The following is a 20,160-nucleotide window of genomic DNA, read 5'->3' on the forward strand; positions in this document are numbered from 1 at the left end:
TTGTGTTCGCCGTGAAGAGTGAAGGAATCTGTCCGGTGACGGTCTTGGATAACCTCGCCCAGGTAAACAGTAGTTTTAATTAAGCGGCGGCGGCGATGAAACGCGTAACTAGCACTCAAGGTGGTTACGCTCATTAAGGTATATAAATGGTGTCTCGATCTATTTAAAGCACACAGCAAGGCATATTCAAGAAATTTAATAAGAAGATCCTTTAATCTTACTGCATATCTATGGATTAAAATGCAAGGAAACTAGAAAAAAAAAAATAGAAAAAATGTACTACAGGTACAGTTTTTCGACGCGATGTGTAGTATATTATCAACAACAGTCGCATTTTAATATTTAAGGTAAATATTATACGTATAAAGTAGTTCTAGTAGCGGAATATTTAGGCACTAACTGTTGTCAATACGCAAAACCAGTTGGGATTTGCTCATGGCCGTAGATACGAGAAAGCATAACCTGGTTTAACGAGAGAAATGTAAATTTCGTGTTTTTTTTTTTTTTTTTTTTTTTTTTTTTTCCAGTCTCGTCTTCATTTAGGTTATATTTTTCATCTCGTCAGTTCAATTTCCCTTCGGCTGGTCAATTCAGTTCCTTTGGATATCCTCCCCCAAATCGTGACTATTCTCGTTTCCTTTCAGAATACCTAATTCTATATTATAGATGGTGTGAGGCCGCGCAAGGCTGGCATTACGGTACCGTACGGTACGGTTGATATTTAGCCTATGTGTACAGTACGATAATTTTACCAAAGTACGGTACGGTACAGTTCAGGTACGGAAAAAAAATGGACAAATTCCATACCGTACCTTACCTTAGGCTTGGATATATCACTTAGCAGTTACTGCTAATGCACATTTGGCCTTTATGAATGTTGAGGATTTTTTTTTCAGTTATAGTACGATAAAGGTACGGAATTACGGTACGGTATCTTTACCGTACTGTACGGTACGGAAAAATGATTGAGGGTACGTTATAAAAGTACGGTACGGTATTTTAGCCAGTTACGAAGTACGAAAAAACATTCCATAATGTACCGTACTACCAGCCGTGCACGGTGAGGTAAAACAGTCGTAAAATCTTTGAAAATATAGACATTTTTATGTTTTTTTTCTTAATGTTTTAACAAGTTAAGAAATATATTATATATAGTATATATATATTATATATAATATTATATATCTAAATAATTATATATATATCAGTATTTACATAGGCATATTTAAAACAGGTTTGCCAATGTTTTTTTATATATTGAAAGTTTTTAACAGGTTTTCTTAGATAAGTTTTAAAATAGGTTGGGCTATTTATATATGTATATATTTAAATAAAAATTATTATACATTTTTTACTTAGGCTTGGCCAGTTGATTTAAATAAAAACCAATATTTTTTTTGCTTTCCTAGCATGGTCGATTTCAACAAAAACCAACATACATTTTTTACTTAGGAGTTTCCCAAGGCGAGAGATTAAAGCTTTTTAGTTACTAAGTGAACTATTTCTGATGTACCTTAGGCTAGGTTAGGTTAGTACATTTTTTCAAGAATTAATCCAGGTTGGTTAGGCCTATCTTGGGTCATGGCATTTGCTTTTTATATTGAGTATTTTCTTTTCAGCAACTGCTGGCGAATCATTATATTCATTCGAAATTTGTAGATTATTTTCTGAATTTAGATTAATTTTGTTTATTTAGGAGGAACTGTTTTAGATTTGTTTGTGATTTCCTTAATCTTAATAGGTGATTAATACCTTTTCTGTATAAATATTTTTCCTCCGTAGGTCATGTAATGTGAATAAACACTTGAAAATTGGAAATAACGCATATTATTATTGTTATTATTTAGAGGAAAAATGGCAAAGACCATTATTATTATTATTATTATTATTATTATTATTATTATTATTATTATTATTATTATTATTATTATTATGTGAAACTAAGTTATAATTCGTATTTTTTATCTAAAGCCTCTGGACACGATAAACCTCTCTAACACTTCCTTGTTTGCAGGATGTTGCTGTCTGTAACATAGAAACGTCGAAGTGTGTCTCACAACTCAGTGCAAGGTGACTCATCGGCTCTGTCCATAAGGTCCACCTGTGACCTTCTGCCTACAGTGCAGCGCTGTGCCCTTGAGTCGTTACAATATCCACTGACTTAATTATGCAGGTAAGGGTTGAATCTATTGTGGGTTTTTCTTTCAGGATGTCAGTGACACGGTCCGCCAATCTTCATTACCAACAAACCCTTGCCTGATATCCTAATTTATTGTTTTCTATATCAGCCATCTTATTCGACTGGGTGGTACTTTTAGTGTGGGGTTCCGGGTTGTATCCTGCCTCCTTAGTAGTCCATCACTTTTCTCATTATGTGCGCTGATGCTAATAGCAAACTCTTTTTCATAAGACCTGGAGCTACTTCGGTATTTAGTTTTTCCAGGTTCCTTTTCAGGGCTGTTGGGATCGTGCCTAGTGTTCATATAATTATGGGTATAGTTTCCACTGGCATTATCCTTCTTATTTCTATAATCAGGTCTAGATACTTATCAATTTTTCCCTCTTTCTTTCTCAATTTTTCCTCTTTCTCAATTTTTCCTCTTTCTCAATTTTTCCTCTTTCTTTCTTTCTCATCTACTCTGGTGTCCCATGGTACTGCAACATCTGTGAATTATAATTTCTTCTGGAATTTGTCAATCGGCATCAAGTCTGGTCTATTGGCCCTTATCATCCTATATGTTCTTATTCCATAGTACCAGAGGGTCTTTGTTCAACACTCCCTCAGGTTGGTGTTTGTACCACTTATTATTGTAAGCTAGCTAGCTGGAGTTTCTTACACAGGCTCCAGTGGAGGGCTTTTGCTATGGAATCATGCCTCTTTTAGTACTGGTTCTGTGCAAGTGCCGAACATTCGTTTGCTATGTGGTTTATGGTCTCATTTTTCATATTGTACCAACTGCATATGGGTGAGATGTTATTCCCATCTATTATTCTTTGGACATATCTGGTGCTTAGGACCTGATCTTGTGCTGCTGTTAGCATTCCATCTGTTTCCTTCTCGAGTTCTCCCCTCTGTAGCCATTGCCATGTTTCATTGCTGGCCAGGTCTTTAGTCTCATGTACTGTCTGTACATTTTATTGGGCCATTCCTCTGTTCTGTTTGTCATTCTTGTGTCTGTATATTTCTGGGTCTTCGTCAACTGTTGTCAGTCCTTTTTTTGCATGCACTCCTTATCCACTCTTCTTCACTGGTTTGCAGATATTGCCCCAGTGCTCTGCTCTCGATGTTGACGCAGTCCTCTATGCATAGTAACTCTCTCCATCCTTCTTTTCGTGTTACATATAGTCAGTCTGTCTGTATTTGCTCTTTGGCGTAGTGTTTTTTGTATTGTAATATGTTTCCTAGTTTTTTGTTCTATGCTGTGGAGTTCTACCTTCGTCCATTCCACTACTCCTGCGCTGTATCTGATTAATGGTACTGCCCATGTGTTATGGCTTACATCATATTTGCTGCGTTGAGTTTTGACTTGAGTATCGCCTTAAGTCTCTGCATATATTCTTTCTTGATCGTTTCCTTCATATCTTGGTGTTTTATATCTTCACCTTCCATTATTCCCAGGTATTTGTAGCCTGTCTCATCTATGTGTTTGTTGTTGTTCCCATCTGGTAGCTTTATCCCTTCAGTCTTTGTTACTTTGCCCTTTTGGATGTTGACTAAGGCACATTTTTCTATTCCAAACTCCATCCTGATGTCCCCAGATACAATCCTTACAGTCTGGATTAGGGTATCTATTTCCTTGATGCTATTACCACGCAGTTTGATGTTGTCCATGAGCATCAGATGGTTAATTCTGTTGACTTTTTTTTTTTTTTTTTTTTTTTTTTTTTTTTTTGAGTTGGTACCCAGCATCCATCTTCTATAGTACTTTTGTCATGGGAATCATGGCTACTACGTAGAGTAGTGGGAACAGTAAGTTACCCTTGAAGAAGATACCACTCCTGATATTAACTTCTGCTAGTCTTATTCCAGAGCTTGTAAGTATCGTATTCCAGTTGCACTTTGTATTTTTTAGGAAGCAGATGGTGTTTCCCCATGCCCCATATATTTTTAGGTATTCTATTAGCCATGTGTGTTGGTATCATGTCGATGGCTTTCTTATAGTCAATCAATGCCATGCTTAGGTTGGTTTTCCTTCTCTTACTATTCTTCATTACCATTTTCTCTATCAAGAGCTGGTCTTTTGTGTCCCTGCACCTCCTTTTGCAGCCTTTCTGTTGGTGGGGGATGGTGTTTGTATCCTCTAGATAGTTGTATAGGTTTTCACTGATGATACCTGTACCTGTTAGTAACTTCCACATTATTTGTAGGCAGATGCTTCGCTTGTAGTTACTGGTTATATTTCCCTTGCTGTAGTCTTTCTGTGCTGAGGATGTTCTCATGGACTTCATCGGGACCGGGGCCTTTGCAGTTGGGCATTTTCTTTAGTTGGTGTCTGATTGTGTCAGTCGTGATCTCAGTGAATATTTGTTTTATTCTCCCCGTTTCTTCTGCCTTGACTTCCTGGAGCCATGTTGCATGTTTGTTGTGTGATACTAGATTGCTCCATATGTTTTTACAGTCTCTCTTACTTGGTTTGGCTCCAGGAATTTCTTGGTGGATGTCTTCCACTCCTGGTTGGTTCCGAATAGTTTTCTATGTTGGTATCCCCATACGAGCTGCTGAAAAGCAAGAGCCTGTGCCAGCATAAGAGTGGCTTAATCGGTATCCCTTATTCCTGTTCATGTATTGTTAGATCTTATTATTATTGTTACTATTCTTATTGTTTTTATTAATATTTGTTGGAACTAAGTTAGAATTCGTAGTCTTTGATTTCCTAAAGCCTCCGGACACTATAAACCTCTCTAACACTGCTTGCTTGCAGTATGTTGCTGTTTGCAAAAGAGAGAAATGTCGAAGTCTTCCACCCAAGAAAGGTGACTCATTGGCTCTGACCTTTAAGGGATCACCTGACCTGCCTACAGTGCAGTGCTGTGCCCTTGTTGAGTCGTTGCCAGGTAAGGGTTGAATCTTTCGTGGGTTTTTCTTTTAGGATGTCAGTGACATGGTCTGCCAATCTTCATGACCAACAAACCCTTGCCTGGTATCCAAATTAATTATTTTTTCCTATGTCAGCTATCCTTTTCGACTAGTGGTATTTATAGTGTGGGGTTCATCACTTTTCTCATTATGTGCGCTGATGCTAATAGCAAACTCTTCTGCTTAAGTCCTGGAGCTACTTTGGCATCTAGTTTTTCCAAGTTCCTTTTCAGGGCTGTTGGGATCTTGGCTAGTGTTCCTATAATTATGGGTAGTATAGTTTCCACTGGCATTATCCTTCTTATTTCTATTTTCAGGTCTTGATACTTATCAGTTTTTGCTCCTCACTTAGATATCTTTCATAATGTCTTTGTTGTCATCCCACCTGGCTGTGTAACTCATTTCATTTCAACATCCTACTCGTATGGAAATCTGGCTTTTGACATTTGTTTGGTGACTTGTGTTCCTTGGCCTTTTGGTTCTTGAAGGGCCCCACTCACCCGGACTAGCTATGGAAAGGGGAATTGAGGAGTTGTTGTTTACGCATACGCTTAAGGAGAAACTTCTATAAAAATAGCATTGAAATTCATATATACTTCTTGTTGCAAGTCTAAATAGTCTTAAAATTATGGTTTTGTATGTCATTGTTATTTAGTAAACTTTGACATTGAGAATTTGAAATATTTGAGGCTTTACATGACAGAAAGGGTCGTACAGTATTTCTAAGGTTTTTGAATTACAGTACATTTGAGCTTCAGAATTGTCCTGTCAAAGTAATGCCTTATAATTATGAAGGTTTGTTTGTTAAATAGTGAATTATGGTAGTTTTTTATTATGAGTCACTTTTGTGGAAATTAGATTGAAAACTTTTATCATTTCTGTTGAGATGGCCCATATTAGTGCAAGGTTTCCACTTATGTAGGTCTGCACATTATTTGGCTGGAAAGCTCTATTGTCAAAGACCGCATAAGGCATCTGTTTTTGCAGTGGGGCTGTCCACTGTCCCCCATGCTTTCTGAATTGTGTGTATTTTGTGCACTAGTTCAGCATCACCAATATATAATCCATCTTTCAAGACCCTATTACTCTCTCTAGAGGATTCATTGCAAATTCAATAGAATTTACAGTTACTTCCTTGAATGCCCAGATTTTAGGTGACAAAAATTAAATGTATTAGATACAAGTAATTTAAAGAAATCGCCAGTCTTAGCCTTTTCCAGTCTGCGTCATTTTAGAAGTTTTGTCAAATTTTGAAGACTTGAGATTTCTGATTTGTTAGGTAAATGTAACTCCTTTTATTTTATGAGGGTCACAGCCTTTTTCTTGGCTAACCCTGTGTGTCAAGAATTAGTAATACTGGAGGCTGGTTAAAATCGCTTCTAAAACAGTATGCTTTAACATAGTTACAATTTGTCTTCAACAGACTGCATAACCATGTTTTGGTGTTGCTTTTTTGCTATAAAAACCGCTGTGTTTTAGTTCTTAAATAGCCACAAAACCCACTGACATTTGTGATAATCCAGATGTTTTCACTTCTTGGGCATACGAGTAACATACTTTGTAATTCACTTCTTTTGCTGCATTTCCCAACTATACCATCCTCTCTTTCACAAAGCAGTTTATACTTCCTCCAGATAGGCCCTACTGTTTTTCATCCTTCTCATATCCCATTTCCTCTGGTTTCTGCAGGGTAAGGACTCCTAATCCCCTGAATTGGACTTTGCAGATTAAGTCACTGGGTGGGTTCTTGTTCCTTTGGTCTGCATTGGCTGTTTAGTTAGTCTCGTTTGTTGCTGCAGCAATATTCTTGCAGCTCATCCTATGTGTTGGGGGCTGTTCTCCCTACTGTCATGCAAATCAACAACATTCTTTTTATTTACATTCACATCATAATTAGCACCCTTGTCCAAAAGGTACTTGACGTCTTGACTGTTGTCTTGTCGGGTTTGGGGTTTTGTTAAAGTGGAAGTGATGTGTGTTCCAATGATCTTAAAATGCTGAAAATATTGACCTGTATATACGTACATGTAAAGTATTGTAACTTGAATGTGAACATTCCTGACGGCTGGTATTCTTGCAGGAATCAGTTGGGTACTTGTGGTGCCTTTTAAAATCAAGCTAATCAATTAAGAGAAATTTAATTGTGGAAAGGAGTCCAAAACCGTCCGGCATACTCTGGCCTGGCACTAGGTTACTAGGATGGGCCGAACCTGCTGCACCTGCTGAAGACCAGCAATTAGAGACTCCTGAGCGCCCAGTCTCTTAATCACCTCCTCAAACCTTGCCGTAACCGTACTGACTAAGGATCCTAGGTTATTGACCTGTTTTCAAATATTCGTGTTGAACAGGTCCTGCCCAGCGGGAGAGGAATCCCCCTTCTCCTCTGGTACCTTATGAGGTATCAGGCCCTTAGAAGTTGATGGTAAAGGGCTCGAAGGGGAATGGTAAGATTTCCCCTCCTTTGACCTTGGTTTAGAGGGCTTTGACAGGGACTTCTGCCGGGTTTTAGTATCTCCCGTATGGGATGCCGGAACATTTTTAGGGAGGTTGCCATATGATGTTTTTGGTACTGAAGCCCTTTTTTGCAGTGTTTTTGCCTGAAGTTTTTCACTTTAGGTATCACCGAGGAGGGTTGCAACCTAGAAGGAGGCAAACCCCCGGTGAAACCCTGGAATGATTTAGAAGAAGAAGGAGAGGAAGAGTTAGAAGTACTCAAGGAATGACCTTGAGGACTTAGAAGGCTAGCCTCATCAACGCTCTTACCAATACCCATATCATGTGGAATGGGTACATCTTCGGTAACCGGAATTGGCACTCCTCCCAACACAAGCTCCAGTAACTCCTCGTCTTGTTGTTGCGATACCAGTTCTTGAATAGTATCAATTATGGGAGCTGCAACTTCTGGGACCACGTAGGCGGTTTGTTTTCCTGCCGGGAAGATTAAAGCCGCCATGTCCTGGGAAAGGATGTAAGGCTTTGACTTCCCAACATTTCGTCCAAACCCTCCTACCCAAACCTTGAGGGTGGAGAGAGCAGCATCCCTTGCAGACTGATCCGCCTGTAAGAAACGAAATATGTTAACCTTGAGCTTAACTTACTATCCTATCGGAGATGATAGGGCTAAAAGTTCAGTAAGATACAATATTACTACAAAGACCACATTAAAGGTAGAAGCGCAGGGAACGGGTGACTTACCGAAGAAGTAACCCGAGTTACCAACTCGTAGCAAGTAAAACAGTTTTTGTGATACCATACTACGGAGTTCTCTAACAGCACAGCGCAGGGGGCATGGCCCCGGCAAACATCGTGCCCGCAAGGATCCTGGAGGACGGCATTACAGCCGGCAACCAGACATTGGATGGCCTGTAAATATAATGATACATGAGTATCGCCATGTAACAAGATATGAGTCCGCTCAAGGAAAAATGATATTGAGCCGGAGTGACCCGGACTAAATAGAAATATGCATCACGGGAACTCGTGCTAAGCGCATAAAAATCAACTCAGAACCGTGGTAGCCTGGAGGACAATACATTCCGGGTAACCGGAACCTCCGGAGGTTCAATGAACTAATTAAACGAAACAATATATAAATAAAAAATCTATACTAAAATCTCCACCTAGGAAGGTACAACCTCCCGAAAACAAAACCCTCGACGAAGCTGGAGAGGCTGGAATGCAAACCCGCCATGGGCGGGGAGGGAATGTCTAAGGCGGGAGGGTGAAAACATTCAGAGAGGCGGGAGAAGCCGAGCACGCTCAGACTACCGCCAACTCCGAAGAAGGTCGGCTGAGAAGCGTCACACACAGACCTAAGGCCTGAGAGGCCCCCCTTCACACCCTCCCGCAGAGACTTGGGTTGGTCGTCAGCGACAACCTGAGCGAGAGAAGCACCCAACCAGTGGGGGCCCCAAGTGGAGGGGGTGAAAGGGTGGTCGGGAGGGTGACGATCATGTGACCCAGTCGGCTCCCCGTGGTTACTGGACTGGAGGAAGGCACAGGGGGTAGGGCTCGCCAACACGATCACCCAAAGAAAACATACACAAATAATACTCAAATAACAATAATACTTAAAAGTAATGTAAAATCATGCAATAACACGGGGGGGGGGGGGGGGGGGGGGGGAGGGGGAAAGTTGGGAAGGGAAATTAACATAAAAATATAAAAACGCCTAACAGCCAGGTAGGACCACCCGATAAGGATGTCCCTAACCAGGACAAAACCAGAATGGCCTAATGCCGTAACGATATAACTAAACCGAACGGCAGAGGTAGGCATGATAACGAAAAAGAAATAAAACAAAATCATAATGAAAAACAGTAAAACTATAACGGCGGGTACCCGATGAGGCACGAAACAAAGACACGTGCTTGAAAGGAAACCCCCATGCGAAATAAACATAAATATAAACATAAACATATACACGATCGACAAAAACTGCCATCCAAGAAAAGGCAAATAAAGGGTACCGATATACAACTCGGTTCACGAAGTATGGAAGACCACGCGTAACCGAAACGACACAAAAGGCGAACGCGTAATGGCGGCGCCCAGCCTCGTCAGCGAAGGCGACGCCAGACAAAACCCTAAATAAAAGAAACACAAGGGCGTCAAAATCACTCCCTAAATAGTGTCGAACAAAAAACCCGTACTTAACTTGGATGGGGAGGCAGATTGACAATCCATAGCTAACAACACAAGCCAAAAAGGCAGAGAAAAACAGAGCGCAAAAATTACGTGCAGCTCTCGGAATGGCTATCAAAGGAATGTCGGCCCTGACGCTACCTTCGCTGTAGCAGGGAGTGAGCCGTAGCACGGCTCCCCTTTTCTAAAGGGTTTTGATGTGGAAAAGGCTAATTGGAGAGGCTGCTGTGGTAGTGTTTTTCACTCGCCCCAGATTCATACCGACACCCTTTTAGAAAGGGTGAGCGAGTCAGAATATTCTGGCATGTCCAATTTAGCAGTTCTCTGGTATTTTAGCAATATTTTACCTTAGAAATAGCGCTAAAGGAACGTATTTCACGGAGCAACACGGCTGAGCCCAGAAATAGATTTTTCCTACGTCAAAATCCCTTTATTAATTTGCCTGACGTTTTATTTGATTCACTTCAGAATCTTATATCTAATTAGTCTTACGAAATGGAGCTACTTTCAATATTTCATTCAGAATTATGTAAGTGAATAGTAAAATAAAGGTTTTAAATATCTAACTTCCCTGGTAGTTACATATATATAGCTTTAACCCGCCAATTCGTCGCGCGGCACGGCAGAAATTCAAAATTCGCGGCTATCGCTGATAGACGGTCAGGTGATCATACCTGTGCTCCCTCTATCCAGGTACCTGGAACCATTCCCATTTGTCCTCAGAAATTCCCTGCCGTTGCTCGGTGCAGCACGTTTGGAAATTCGCTTTTCTTTGTTTGAGTTTGCTACAATTGGTGAAGTACCCATTTTCTTGGTATTTCGTTGATGGCTTTCGCTGATTTTGGACTATTCTTTGCTTTTCTTTGTGCTTAGATAGACTTTGTTGATTTCCGACTTGGATTTTTTTTTTCACTGATTTTGGTTTTCTCAAGATGGCTGACTCTGTTGTGAGAATGTGTGTGAAGGGGTGCAAGACCCGGCCCGATTCCTAAAGCCGCTCTTGATCCCCACTCAATTTGTAAGCATTGCAGAGGACACGTTTGTACTTTTGAAGATAGATGCAATGAATGTGAGAGTCTGTCGGAGAGAGAATGGAGAGAGTATGATAGGTATGTGAGACGTCTAGAAAAAGACAGAATTAGGAGAGCTAGATCTTCTAGTGTTCTTTCTTCTAGATCTTCTGATAATCTGCCCCCTTCTAACGTATCTAAATCTAATATTCCTAATCCTGATCCTAAGGTAGTAGTACCAGATCCTCCTACGGAGTCGGAGGTAAGTGAACCAACCATGAAGGATATTATGGCTGCGATTTCTGCCTTAGGGGTACAAGTGAAATCCCTTACTTCGGATAAGGAAGTGATGTGGGGTGCAGTGCGGGGGTTTGCAACAGCAAATTCAGTGATAGTGTAGTGGAGGGTGCGTCCGTTCGTGTCTGTCATGCTCCTAGCCCTAGACCTCTTCCATGCTCCCCAACCCCAGGCTAAGGGAGGTGAGAGATGTTGAACAGCGAACGGGCGTCCCTTCGAGTGATCCTGTTGACGCATCCCAGGACGCTCTCCCTCGCCACAGGAAAGGTAGAGATGATGAAGTGTTCGTCTTCATCTGATGACGCAAGACCTCGGCGCGGTTGGCGTTTAACCCCTAGAATCAAGACCCCTCAAGAGACGCAAGTCCCCCGTAGCGTTACAACTGTCGTGCAGTAATTGGAGCTCGCCGGAGAAGTTCTTGTCGGAGGAAGACGACGCATCCGCTCCGAAACAGAGACGCATGACGCACAGCTCTTTGGAAGAAGGAGACGTTTGCTTTACATCGGTGCATGCTTCTCCCCCTCCCCCGGACTGGGAGGTGTCACAAGGAGCGTCTCCACCTCGTCGACAGAAGATCGCTACTAGTGTCTCTGAAGCGGTAGACGTGCGGGCAGTGCCACCTTCAGTTATTCCCAAGCAGCAAGAGGCACCGCAAGCGAGCGTTCTTGTCGGGACTTCAACAGTCCATTCGTCCTGTTTGACGCCTTCAAGTCACAAGGATTAAAAGAAGAGACGCACAAGAGAGAACCCAAGGACGTTAACAGACCAGTCAAGAGGATACGATCGGATTTGGCTCGGAGAGACGCTTACTGTCAGCGTGACGCGGACTCGCTGCAAGCTGCAGCGATGGTAGACGCTCCCTCGCAGCAACGGAAGGCAATCAAGGAGCGTGACGCTCCATCACAGGCTGGATACAGACAGGACGACGGACGTGATTCTCCCACTCGTTCGACTTCAGACAATGTCAATCCGCTGGAAGAAATCTCGGACGACGAGACACAAGAAAATCTACACGAAGTGGATCTCAAGAGGTTACTTGTGGTCTTGGCAGACTTGTATCCGTCAGACTTCCAGCAAGCAGTTCCTCGAAGTCCACCCTCGCAATTTTTGAAGGGTAGACCTCAGAAGTCTTCCTCCTTCAGGAAGACGGTTTTGGCCAGATCGGCCAAGAAAGCTTTTTCAACGTTGAACAATTGGATTGTCAAGAAGCCTTAAGGAACAGGGTAGGACTAACTTTTCCTTCCTACTACGAGATTGGCCTCTCGATTGAGCATGTGGGTACAAGACTGGGGAAGCTCTCGGCTTGGGAGTTCTTGCCTCCTCCCAAGGGGACTTCTCCAGGCTTGTAGACGCATCGCGTAGGACTGCCATGTCCAAGGCTAAAGTTATGTGGTCCGGTTCAGAAATAGACCACTTGCTGATAGGCATTTTTGGAACCATTGAAGTCTTCAGCTTAATGGATTGGACTCTTGGAGCTCTCGCTGATGTGTCGGACGGCAAGAACGAGGGACACTAATGCATTGATTGCCTGTCCTCGATAAAGCGTAAGGACAGCACTGTCGAGCTAACGGCCCTTTTTGCAGCTGGCATTCTTAAGAAGAGGGCTATGTTTTGTTCCTTCCTTTTGTCGGGAGTGACTCTGGCACAGAAGTCAGAGCTTTTATATGCTCCATTAACGAAACAGCTATTCCCTTCAGAGCTGGTAAAGGACTTGTCGGCTGCTCTTGCGCAACAAGCGACGCAAGACTTGATCACCAGGACTGCTAGGAAGGTCCTTCCGGCTAACTTTTTAGCAAGAAAGGAGAAGGAGACTCCTCCCACGCGTCAGCCCTTTCGTGGGAAGGCTTTTGCGAGAGGAACCCAGAGGACGGCTGCAGGAGGACAACCTAGGAAAACCCCTAAGCTGCAACCTAAACCCAGGAAATGATTTTGTCAGCCTCCAGACACGAGTGGGAGCCAGGCTTTCCACTACTGGCAAGAGTGGAAACTAAGGGGAGCGGATGAATGAATGGGACAATCGAGGTTCTGAAGGAAGGATACAAGATCCCCTTCCTAAGGAAGCCCCTCTTTCGTCAGAGCCGTTAGTTGACAGCCACTTATTCAGAAAACAAAGCAACAGCTCTGCAGGAGCAAGTCGATCAGATGCTGTCAAAAGCGGCAATAGAAATAGTAGAGAACACCTCTTCGGAGGGATTTTACAACAGGCTATTTCTGGTACTAAAGAACTCCGGGGGTTGGAGACCCGTGCTGGACGTAAGTCCTCTGAACAAATTCGTAAGCAAAGTCAAGTTTGCTATGGAGACAGCAGCGTCAGTCCTAGCAGGCACCAGACAGGGATACTGGATGGTGTCGATAGACCTGCAGGACGCTTATTTCCACGTCCCAATCCACCACCCGATTACAGGAAATACCTGAGATTTGTTCATCGGTCAAAAACGTATCAGTTCCAGAGCACTTTTGTTTTGGACTAAACAGGCGGTCTCTTTACGTTTTCACTCAAGTGTGGCGAACGTATCCCGGTGGTTACATCTGGAAGGGGTACGGATTTCGATGTACCTGGACGGCTGGATAATCAGAGCCAAGTCGCAAGTAAAGTGTCTGGAGGACCTACAAGTAACTATGACGTTAACACAACAGTTGTGGCTGTTAGTAAACTTAGACAAATCACAACTGACTCCTTCACAAGACATCATCTACCTGGGGATGAGGATTCAGTCAGTGGTCTTTCGGGCTTTTCCAGCCCCGAATTGCATTCTAGAGTGCTTAAGAAAGGTGAAGCTCTTCCTAGGGAGATGGACCTGCTCGGCGAGGGAATGGATGAGAGTGCTGGGGACCCTTTCCTCGATCGAGCAATTCGTCTCCCTGGGAAGACTGCACCTTCGTCCACTTCATTATCATCTAGCAAGTTACTGGACGAGAGACCAAGACCTCGAGACATGGATTCCGATTCCTCGGGGAATCAAGGATCATTTGAGTTGGTGGGACGATCCCAAAAAACTTCAAGAGGACCTCGAACTTCAACAGAAGAACCCCAGACCTAGTGTGTATTCAGATGCATCGGACGTGGGATGGGGTGCAACACTGGGGAAGGACGAGATCTCTGGTCTATGGCAAGATCATCAAAAAGAATGGCATATCAATGTGAAGGAGCTGACGGCCATTTATCTAGCCCTTTTGCACTTCTAGGAGGAATTCAAGAACAAGGTAGTTCAGGTCAACGCCTACATAAAGAAACAGGGAGGCACTCACTCGGACTCCCTTTACGAGGCAGCAAAGGATCTCTTATTGTGGGCGAAAGAGAGGAACATTACACTTTTAACTCGCTTCATAGAAGGAGAGAAGAACATCTGGGCGGATCTCCTCAGCAGAGAAAGACAGGTTTTCACGACGGAGTGGACCCTGCATCACGAGGTATGCAAAAGGCTTTGGGAACTGTAGGGAGAACCGACAATAGACCTCTTTGCGACGCAGAAGACAAAGAGGCTACCTGTTTATTGCTCACCAATTCCAGACCAGGAAGCAGTGGCAGTGGACGCTTTCCTCATGGACTGGGAAAGACTAAATGTGTATGCCTTTCCCCCCAGTCAATTCAAGATCCTAGACAGAGTCCTGAACAAAAAGTTCAGGGAATCGATCAACGCCCGGATGATACTGATAGCTCCGTTTTGGCCCACGAAACCCTGGATCACGGAGGTGATGGAATGGCTGGTAGACACCCCCAGATCGTTGCCCTGTCGGAGCGATCTACTCAAACAGCCTCACTTAGAGAGATACCATCAAAATCTCCTCGCTCTCAATCTAACTGCCTTTTTACCATCGAAAATGGCAAGAGAAAAGGGCTTTTCGAGGGAAGCTGCGAGAGCAATCGCAAGAGCGAGGAGGACGTCCACGATCAAATTATATCAATTCTAAGTGGGGACGTCTTTAGAGAATGGTGCAGGATTAGAAACATTTCCTCTTCCAATACCTCTATAATTCAAATAGCAGACTTTTTGTTATTTCTAAGAAACCAACAGAAACTAGCAGTTTCTACCATCAAAGGATACCGCAGTATGCTGACATCCGTTTTCCGTCATAGGAACCTCATAAGGTCTTTCGAGACGGCTAAAAGGAAGGACAATCCAACCCCCTCTTGGAATTTGGATGTTGTCCTGTCATTTTTAACTTCGAGTAGGTTCGAACCCCTCGACAAGGCTTCATGGAAGGACCTCACCAAGAAGACTCTATTCTTGGTTGCGTTGGCAACAGCCAAGAGAATAGGAGAACTGCAAGCCTTTAGCAAGAATGTAGGCTTCAATGGGGGAGAATGCAGTCTGCTCGCTACAACTGGGTTTTCTCGCTAAAAATGAGAATCCTTCTCATCCATGGCCTAGATCCTTTACCATCCCAGGGTTGTCTCATTTAGTTGGACAGGAAAAGGAGAGAGGACTTTGTCCAGTGAGAGCCCTTAAGTTTTATATACAGAAAACCAAACACTTAAGAGGACAGACGAATAATCTCTGGTGTTCGGTAAAGAAGCCTTCACTGCCTTTGTCAAAGAACGCACTGGCGTTCTTTATCAAAGACTTGATAAGGGAAGCTCACCAGAACTGTGAGGAGAAAAGCTTTCCAATCCTCAAAGTCAAGGCGCATGAAGTAAGAGCTGTGGCGACTTCGATGGCGTATCGACACAACAAGTCGATGAAGGCTATTTTAGAAGCAACTTTTTTGGAGAAGCAAGTCGATCTTTGCAGATTGCTACCTCAAAGAGGTACAGACCCAATATGAAGATTGTTGCTCCCTGGGTCCATACGTTGCCTCCGGCGCCGTAGTTGTAGAAGGTGCTACTGCCTCTAACCCATAACCTTTTTTTATATACCCTTGCTTTTCTTGAACGTGGTATCACAGGTTGTCTGTGAAGGTTGTCGCAACCTTCCACAGTCTGTGATGCAAGTCTTAGTCAGGTTTTTATGGTGTGTGTTTTTAGTGTGTTAGTTGGTCAGGTGGTCAGCTCATTGTCCATGGCTTTGCCGGGATAGCAAGGGTGGTGGTCTAGTCATGTTAAGGTCGAGGACCGTGTGACAGCCCCACAGAGACTTTCCCACGCCCCCTGGTGGATCGCTGGGTCTCTCAAGGAATGCAGGCTAATGAGGCAGGAAAACTTTGAAGACCAGCTTCCTTATCAGGTAGGAACCAGATTATTATTTTCAGCTAAATTGTAGTAATAATAATTTTACGAATTCCCAAAGGTGTTTAGGTTCTCTAACCCACCACCAAAGGTGTCGATCAGCTACCAGGGAAGTTAGATATTTAAAAATGGTATTTTCATTTTAAAATAAGTTTTTAAATATACTTACCTGGTAGTTACATATATATAAGGTCCCTCCCTCCTCCCCTCTGAGAACAGGGGCCTGGAATTTCTGAGGACAAATGGGAATGGTTCCAGGTACCTGGATAGAGGGAACACAGGTATGATCACCTGACCGTCTATCGGCGATAGCCGCGAATTTTGAATTTCTGCCGTGCGCGCGACGAATCAGCGGGTTAAAGCTATATATATGTAACTACCAGGTAAGTATATTTAAGAACTTATTTTAAAATGAAAATACCATTTTTAGTGGTAATTTTTAGTGTTCCTCAGGATAGTGCTCTTTGATCTATGTATTGATTTTTGGATTTGCTAGTGTCATACTTTTCATGCCATGAAAGTAAGATAGTACAGTGTACAGATAGTGCCACTTTTCTTGCAGTTTGTATTTACTAGTGTCATACTTTTCAGATCATGAAATTAAGAGTACAGTGTGCAGATGGTGTCACTCTTATTACATTTTGTATTTACTAGTGTCATACTTTTCAGGCCATGAAAATAAGATAGTACATTATGCACATAGTGCCATTTTTATTGCACTTTGCAATTGCAGTATATCACCTTAATGCATTTTGGAGTGTGTAGCAGTCTGGACATGACATACATCTGAAGTTCATCTTGGATCTGCATTTGTCCTATTATTAATCTGTGATTACATTTGTGATTTTGGCTTCATGTTGTGAAATAAGACACCCCTCCCCTTTGTAAGCTCGTTTGCGAATTAGGCTTTGTATTGTGAAGTAGACTCCCCTTCTTTTTGTAAGTATGTTTTTTTGAATTAGGTTTCATGTTGTAAATTAAATAGACCCCCCTTAGTAAGCTTGTTTGTGAATTAGGCTTCATATTCTGAAATCAACACCCCGCTTGGGAGCACAGTTGTTAATTAGGCTTCATGTTGTGGAATACACCCCCTTGTCACCTTGTTCCACTTTGTTTGGTTTTATGTACAGCCCTCCATGGTGATAATTCCCTCTCTGGTGGCTATTCTAGATGTGCATGAGGCTAGGTTAGCTACAGCAGGCTTTCAGTGCCATGTTTCAGATGTCTCCATCTAATTGATATATTTACCCACAGGCATTTTTTTCCTGTATGTTTTTTTTTGTTTCATATTTGATTTTATTATGGTGTATCCGTAATCTAGATGTTGAGACACCCGTCTTAGAGAACTTTGCCCATTAGTGGAAAGGATAGGCCTTGATACTTTGCCTGCTAATGGGAATTAGTGGTAAGGTTAGCTAGTTGGAATTAAATAGGAAGGTTAGGCCATGATATGTTGGCTAATCACATTGCTGCCAAGGGTTGCTGATGCCTGAACATCCCCAAATGGCATTTTGAATGGCCTGTAGTACTCATGTGATCAAATTGATTGAGTCCCCATCTGGTAATTGGTCAGCAACCAAGCCTCAAGGCATCTGTAACTTAGCAGCAGCAGTTTATAATTAAAAAAGAGAAAAACCTCAAACTTTATACTATTATTTAAGTTATATTTTGTTTGACAGCAAAACTTAATTCAGCCAGTCAGCTAACTACAACCTAAGCATAAGTATACATAGCAAAAATGATCAGTCCTATCTTTTTCCTAAGCAATCCTATTGTAAATATTTTTTTTTTTTACAATACTTATTTTCCACACAAAAATATTAAACCTATCTTCTTCCGCTATTTTTGTTCTTTACTCTAACAGTGTTTATTTACAGAAACCATAAAAGGAAGGTCCTTAGATCCAAGAGCTTAAAGTCCAAATGTCCTCTACACTGTTATACACAAAATGCAAACGTACCAGTAGTATAATGTATTTGTTTGAATTAGGAAATGTCTTCTGATAACATTATCACAATAGAACCCACTGATCACGTTTTATAATGAACAGACATTTGCACTGTCTGTTTTTACAGGTATAAAGGTCATTTCCCTCAGAGTAGGTGCTCAAATTTCAATTATAATGAAGTGAGTATTACATTTCAAAATCATTTCCTATTTCATGAAACCACCTAGAGCAGGGGTTTTCAACCTGGGGTATGGGGGGCATGCACTCCCCTTGGGTCTCAAATGAATGTAGTACATGCCGACCTTCGATATGTTTTAGCAGAAACTGCCTCCCTGGTCCATGGAAAAACAAGTGTCGGCCATTTCAGTAACTCCCTTTGCAGCTGATGTAATAATAATGTATTTTGTTTTGGCAGCTCAGTACCGCAACCTTTAAAATTTTCTGTGTAGCCAGAGCTAAATAATAAAAAATAAAAAAAAATTGTCTTTAATCTTTTTTATGGAATTCTTTAAGTTTACAATATTATTGGTTATGTCTGGAGAGTTATGTACTTATTTCCCCTCCATACAGTACTTGCAAATAAGTATACACAATGGAATGTTTTTCTTAGTTGGTTTTGTTTTCCACATTATACATAGTGAAGGGGGTATGTTACTGACATTACAGATGCCCCAAAGGGCACACATTACAAATGCCCCAAAAGGGTACAAGGGAGAAAAAAAAGGTTGAAAACCACTGATCTAGTAGAGGCTGAAATTCGTGCTTTGCATTCCTTCTCCAAGGCAAATTGGAGAAGGTGTGGTGTGAAAATGACCAATCAATTGCTAGTCATAATAAGAAAAAAATATTTTTGTTGTCGCAAATACAAACTTATTATCAATATCTACTGCGTCCAAATAGGTTTAGGCAATGCCCTCATAGTTTTCCTTCAGAGCAAACTGTTTTAGATGGCAATGCCAAAGCTAAGTATTTTAACACTAGTACATTTAAATTATTTTATTACAGTTGAATTATTCACCAACACTAAGTTCATGCCTATTGACATTCTCTCTCTCTCTCTCTCTCTCTCTCATCTTGTTCAGGAATTCATGGTCGTTTTGCCTGTATAATTTGTTATTTTTTTTATTTATTTATTTATTTTATTTTTACACCTTATATTATGGCCATTAACCTTTCTGGTGATTTCTGCCAAGTTCAGCTTTTATTTATGTGCTTTCCAGTAAATATTAAAGTAAATTTCCATATATCAGAAGAGTCCAGATCTTTGAATATCATACATCTCTTTGCCTGCAGTCTTATTTATGTATTTCTCAATAATCAGGCACCAGGAGAGAACTTCAGTGAGGAAGGAAGGGCAGCTACAAGAATAATCAGAAGGAAGAGAAATAAGAAATTGTGGATGACAAAGCACTTGGAGATATCTTAGAACTATTCTGAGCTGTTAAATAGAGAAGCCCAAGTAAATTCTGTTTTGCACCAGCTATGACAGTGGAGGAACCGACGCTAATTTGTTTTAATTTTAATTTTTTTTGTTTATAATAAATATTGTGTTTGTTTGTAAATCCTGATCAATCTTGTGCTCTTTCAGAACAAACCCTAATATCAAGGTAAGCAAAAAGGTAAAAAGAGTGAGTGGATGTTTTGGAATTACATAGCCTGTTGTAAGTGCTGGTGTAAGTCAGGCCTGGCGTAATGATTTACAGATTTCCTGGTTGGTGACAGATTTCCTTCCCTGACTTTGTTCCTTGTGAATTCTGCCAGAAGTCTTGAAAATTCCTATACATATGTAATGCCCTACACTTCATGCTGCAGACTTTGTTGTGAAACATTCTCTTGTCTGTTACCAAGTCAGATTGTTTTGCTCTTTGCAGCCTTTGTCCACACTGGTTGTAGTTTCTTGTAAGTTAGGTTAAGCATATAATTCAGTTCCTTGCTTTCTTACATTGTTGTAGACATTGAAGCTTACTTGTTCCTTGTATTTGAATTCTTTTTCTGTTTTCATATCATTGAATATCGA

General features: G+C 41.7%; 1 long non-coding RNA gene across 1 annotated transcript in view; it reads left to right on the forward strand.

Moving 5' to 3' along the window:
* Positions 1 to 19,669, forward strand: part of LOC135202239 (uncharacterized) — a 148,484-nt gene extending 128,815 nt beyond the window's left edge. The window contains exons 2-3 of the long non-coding RNA XR_010311695.1: positions 2,015 to 2,173; positions 19,465 to 19,669. This is a non-coding gene — a long non-coding RNA (uncharacterized LOC135202239). The remainder of the gene's footprint in view (positions 1 to 2,014; positions 2,174 to 19,464) is intronic.
* The last annotated feature ends 491 nt before the right edge of the window (positions 19,670 to 20,160 follow it).

Source organism: Macrobrachium nipponense, chromosome 30 (genome assembly GCF_015104395.2).
Source record: "Macrobrachium nipponense isolate FS-2020 chromosome 30, ASM1510439v2, whole genome shotgun sequence".
Lineage (NCBI taxonomy): Eukaryota > Metazoa > Arthropoda > Malacostraca > Decapoda > Palaemonidae > Macrobrachium > Macrobrachium nipponense.